General features: G+C 37.7%; 1 long non-coding RNA gene across 1 annotated transcript; it reads left to right on the forward strand.

Moving 5' to 3' along the window:
- The first annotated feature begins 1,582 nt into the window (after positions 1–1,582).
- LOC106942908 (uncharacterized) lies at positions 1,583–5,298 on the forward strand. Its single transcript, XR_001423748.1, has 3 exons — positions 1,583–2,876; positions 3,492–4,566; positions 4,747–5,298. It is a non-coding gene; the product is annotated as an uncharacterized LOC106942908 (long non-coding RNA).
- Positions 5,299–6,058: the final 760 nt, after the last annotated feature.

Below are 6,058 nucleotides of genomic sequence, written 5' to 3' on the forward strand. Positions count from 1 at the left end.
AATGTAATGTCTATTTTATGCACCTTATAATGCGGTGCGTCTTATATATGAAAAAAGTTTTAAAATAGGCCATTCATTTAAGGTGCGTCTTATAATCCAGTGCGCCTTATAGTGCGGAAAATACGGTAATATTTCTATTAGAAACTCCTTGAAATACTAACAGAGCTAATTGCTGCTGCTGCCAGTACTGAATATGAAACCACCAATCCGACTAGACCAAGACCGGACCCTAAATAGCTGTTACCAGACCGGACACAGAACTGTAGAACTACTTACCGGATCACACAGTCCGACCAGAGGTAGCTCCAATAAATTATGTAGAACTTTTGAATCTTGTCTCCTTCTTCCAGTAGAACTTGCATGTGCCCTTATTACAATTCAGTGTTCCTGGAGTATTATTCCAGGCTGGTTTATTTTACTCATAACCTTAAAGACAACCCACCCCAGGCTGCCACAGTTTCATTTATGAAGCTGAAGGTGGCAGCAGCAGCAAAATACCAGCTCCTATGGCCAACTGTCCTCTTCCTCCGTTTGGTCCTCATCATCATGATTACGTCTTGTGATTTCTACATTCCCATTGATTTCAACATACTCTGGTTAAATTTGAAAAGGCTTAAAGATGTTACTCATCACTGTTTGGGCTGGATGGAGCTAGCACAGTCAGACCTAAAGATGTAATCTACCCAAAATGCATTGCAGCGTGAACAACATGGCAACATTCATGTGACAATATTTTATCGCAATTTCGAAAAACTAAACAGCCTACTGTATTATTACTGTACTGACTTACAGTACAGTAATAATACTGTACTGTAATTACAGTATTTATACTGTAATTGTAAATTACGGTATAAATTTATTTCAGTATTTATTTCTGAAATATTTATTTCAGAAATACATATTTCTAAAATAAATATTTCTAAAATATTTATTTTATTTCTGAAATATATATTTATCTGTTTAAGAATTCTTTGTTTCTGAGTAAAACTTTCAGACAAGATGTATCAGAACAAAATAAAGAACTATTACATTTTGTATTCCATTTTTTTTAAGTTGTTCAGTTCCCTACATGTGTAGTAAGTGTAAATTTTAACGTCACATAACACACATAGTGTGGTCTCACTTGTTTAGTTGGTTGTTCCCTGGGGTACCGGGACATGTGTTGTAGCAAGCGGTCCGTCTTCTCCCAGTGACCCAACCAATTCTCCCGGGAGTACACAGACTTACGGGATGCCAGTCGTTGGTACATGGCCTGATTTTGCTCACTGATAATCACAAGATCCTGCTTCCTTTTGCCAGCATTCGAACTGAGGATACAGAAAAAAAGTTTAACAAAAGTGTTATTTTGTTTCCTATTTGCTCTCCAAGATGTCCCCCCAAATATCTAACCTAAAGAAAAAAGCATCAGGTAGCACCTGTACGTAAGGTTATGAAGAAATTTCACTTACTGTCAATCATTAACCTGTTCTGGATTCTACATAGCCCTTTAGTGGACTTTTTACATATTAATCTGTTCATATTATACACTATATTGCCAAAAGTATTTGCCCACCCATCCAAATAATTAAAATCACTTATTTGCTCTTTTTCTCTATTGAGAATCCCACAGACTGAGCAGTCTTGAGTTAATAAACTGAACTTGGAAATTGTTTAGAAACTTAAAACAATAAAATGAGCTACTACCTCTCATTTCAGTTGTTTTGATAATCGGGTCATTTAATGGTGAAGCCAGTGGGATGTACAGGTAAATTATTAAATATTATCAGATTCTCAATAGTATTTCAATTTGGGCAGGAGTTGGGCAAGAAAACACTTAACTGGAAAGTTTAAGCAGAAGGTCTTTCTGTTAATTTTATGTAATTTGTGCCATGTTAAGTCTATCTAACTGAGGACAAATACAACTTTAAAGAGAAAATTGGCAGAAATTCTAAGAAAATCTCTCAAACATATTGAAAACTGCTTCATTTGTGGCATGACAGAAAATCATTGGCAAACACTTAAGGAGGTGAGCGAATATTTTGGGTAATATAGTGTATATGGTATCCATATCTTTATTGGGGCCTGCCTAGCAGAGCAGTGACTGCCTTGCTTCTGCCCATAGCAATAGGCAGGCACCTATTGTTCTACTACACCCAATAGGATGTCTCTTTATTATTAAAGTTTATTTATTTTTCTTCCGTCACCGTTAGTGTGGCTCGTACCGCTGTGTGCACCTCCACAAAAATGGTATCAAAACGTCCGGCTTGATGCCGAGAAGGGAGCTATTTTTAGTAGGATTCAGAGTTACCATGGTGACATAAATTGCGAAGCAAGGCTGAGTGTCACGGAATCAGGAATCTTTCTCTCTGACACACACACAGGACAGTGGATTTCTGACTCCAAAACTCTTTTTAACTCACCCTCATGGGCACAAAATCAAAAATCGCCCTATTGCTCTGAAAGTCAGTCATGACATTGATGCCCATGCCTGCTCTTGTAAAATGTTTTCAAAATTTTTCTAGGGGTTGTAGTTCTCTGTAAAAGTGCTTCAGACCGACGCTCAGTGTCTGACAAAGATAGGAACTCTTAGTGTCTCACAGAGACAGGAATATTTCTCTCTGACACACAGCACAGTAGATATCTGACTTTAGCTCGCCCTCACGGACACAAAAATCGCCCTATAGACCCTTTTCACATGACGTCAGACAACATCCGTTTTGACTCGATCCAGTGTATCTTTAGTTCTGGTGTGTGTAGTTAACGCTGTTTCTGGACTGTAAAGCAGCTGCCACAAATACGATTTGAAGATATATCACTATTTGCAAGCAATTTTTCTTCATCAACATAATCTAAACTGGACAAATTCCTCGCTGATTGATACCAGTTTCACTACAAAGGTACGTGTTTTGGTTTTTTTCTAGCTGTTAGTTGATATGCTAGGCTAGCAATAGTAATTTGTTAGCTGGCTAACATTACGTAGCCTTTCTGTTTTGGAAATAAAATGTATTTAGGCTCTAATCTTAATCAGATTTTTATAGTATAGACTGGGGTTGCCACCCGTCATGGAAAATGCATGATCGTATTAAACCCTCCTCATTTACGCTAGTTTCACCACCCGCTCAGTAGCGACATTACCTGTAGCCACAAGTCCAAAACTTGACAGTTATGCCAAACACCCGCAACTCCATCACGTCCTGAGAAGTTAAACTCCTGCTACGATCAAGACATGAGGAGGAAGATGCTGTTATAGATAGATAGATAGATAGATAGATAGATAGATAGATAGATAGATAGATAGATAGATAGATAGATAGATAGATAGATAGATAGATATTAACGTGTCATTGGAGAAATATATATATAGCTCATTAACTTCACATTTCTCCAATGAATATTTATCAAATGTTATGATTAGACAGTTAAGTTTCTTATACTTTATCTTCCTGCGGTTGTAGTCTTGGCAGTAGAAAAGTGGTAACATAGGAATAACAACTTTATATCCCTTTTAACAGGTTACACTTGATTCTGCTGTGGTGCCTGTGGAAACAAAGTGCATGAAGTTTGTGCTCAGGTGGGAAAACCCTGTGGATCACATGGTGGGACTTCTGCTTCAAACTGCTCACTACAGTTTACCATTGCCTCTGTCATGCACCAGTTCACTGCAGACTGACACCCGCCAAGGACCCTACATGGATGTCTTCTTAAGTTGTAAACCCTGAGTACATACTGTTGAAATAAAATTGATATGCCTTTTGTAAATACATTTTCTCTATCAATGACTTAAATTGTTAACTGTGGTAATTATGTTTGTGTAATGTAGTAACCATGTACAGTGTTTAATATAATTATTAAATAGATGTTTTAAAGAAACAATCACAAACCTTATGTCTTTGGTCCCCAATAGCAGCTTTAATTTTAGCATTTCCTCTCATCCACATATTTCGTTGCCAGATGTGTAAAATTTACAAAAAGAAGCAATTTAAATGTAAAACTTGCACATATGTAGATTACTCAAGAGAAACTATTTACAATAGTTTTTGCAGAACTCTACACATCAATTCATTTATTAATAGATACATATAGATATTAATTACAGAATAGATACACAAAGAATTCATTTCTAACACAGCTGCTTGCAGTAGTGAGTGTTCATCCAAGAAGTGTGACTTGCAGGAGCAGGGAGGCTCTGTACTGGTTTCTCCTTTTAAATCAAGAGGCCCATGACAGTTTGACATTAGGCAGCAGATGTCCCACAGTTGATTGACTGATCCTACCATGGACAGAGAAACAAGACCATCTCAGATATGGTAGGTCGGCTACTGTTGGAAAGATGGACAACAAAAGAAATGGAGAAATTATGAATCACACAGAATATGTAAATTATTTAGCAGATAGTGCTTAAATCAATATTTAAAATGCTTTTCTAAACAACAGTGTTGGAAGATGTCAGTGATTTTAGTGAAACTTAACAACACAGCACTGAAAGGCAGCGGTGTATATATTTTCCCAACTGTGGCTAAAGCTGCTGCTAGCTGGTTTACTCTCCGATCGGAGGCTGGTTATTATATACACAGTCAAAGAATGGTGGTAATGACAGTTATCTAACACTTAAATGATGTTTTATTAAAATTGATAAATAAAGTGAATCTCTAAACGTTACAGCACTTACAGAGCGGTGCATATTTTTCTTAACTGGCTAAAGCTGCTGCTAGCTGGTTTACTCTCCGATCGGAGGCTGTTTACTTTATACACAGTCAGAGAATGGAGGATTGACAATGAGTAATAACGGTTATCTAACACTTAAATGCTGTTATTATTAACCTTACCTTTTATTATATCCTTAAGATAATGAGTATCCGTGAATTATTCAGTCAGGTTTCCCGAGGCAAAATCACACCGGAAGTAAAGATACACCGCTTCGAGTTATGGCAGCCATTGTCTGACGTCGCTGTGAAAAGGGTCTATTGGTCTAAAAGTCGGTCATGACATACACACACATGCCTGCTCCCATAAAATGTTTTCGAAATTTTTCTAGGGCTTATGGTTCTCTGTCAAATTGCTTTAGACCGACCCTGAGTGTCTCATAAAGAGAGGAACTCTTTTTCCACCATTCTGTTTGACACAGAGACACAGCCCAGGTGCAGGTCATTAATTACCATAGCAAGGCAGCCTTGACGCTAATGTTGAGCTTCAGAATGCTTTTCATACTTATTAGCTATGTTTTGTATCCTGAATGGAGTAAGTCTATAATAGACAACATGTTAGTGATACCCCACATGCTACTGATAGCATTCATGCTGTTATTAGCATTTTGGCTAATTTTAGCTTATGCACTAATTTTAACTTACAGAATGGCAATGGAATGTTGCTCAACATGCTTGTGACTCTCCACATGCTGTTGAGAACATTGAAGCTTTCTTTAGCATTGATGCTAATATTTGGCATCAGAATGCTGGGTTCCAACCGACGGGCACACATTGGCAGGCCTTGGTTAAATTTCTTCAGGAATTTTCTAGTTGGGGCCAGCCATTAGCATTACATAAGGAAGAGCAGTCACTGCCTCCCATGTAATACATGGCAGGCACCTGTTGTTCTACACCCACTGATAGCAATCACACGATCATTAGCATTTTGGCTAATTTTACCTTATGCATTCATTTTAACAAAATAAATGGTGCAAGTACAGCTTAGTCAACATGTTTCTGACTGTCCACAGGTTTTTAACTACAATTTAGCTCAGCTTAGAATTTATGCTAATATTGCGCATCAGAACGCTTTTCTTACCTCTTAGCCATGTTTTGTTTTCTGAATGGAGTAAGTCAGTGATAGACAACATGCTTCTAATGCCCCACATGCTACTGATAGCATTAGCATTTTGGCTAATTTTAGCTTATGCAACATACTGAATGGTACAAGTACAGCTTAGGCCACATGCTTCTGACTCTCCACAGGTTATTGACTACACTGCAGCTTTCTTTAGCATTAATGCTAATTTTTAGGATCAGAATGCTGGGTCTAAACCAACGGGCACACTTTGGCATGCCCCGGTTAAATTTCTTCAGGAATTTTCTAGTTGGGG

Source organism: Poecilia latipinna, unplaced genomic scaffold, assembly GCF_001443285.1.
Source record: "Poecilia latipinna isolate Pla-1442-1.1 unplaced genomic scaffold, P_latipinna-1.0 Scaffold4663, whole genome shotgun sequence".
Taxonomy (NCBI): Eukaryota; Metazoa; Chordata; class Actinopteri; order Cyprinodontiformes; family Poeciliidae; genus Poecilia; species Poecilia latipinna.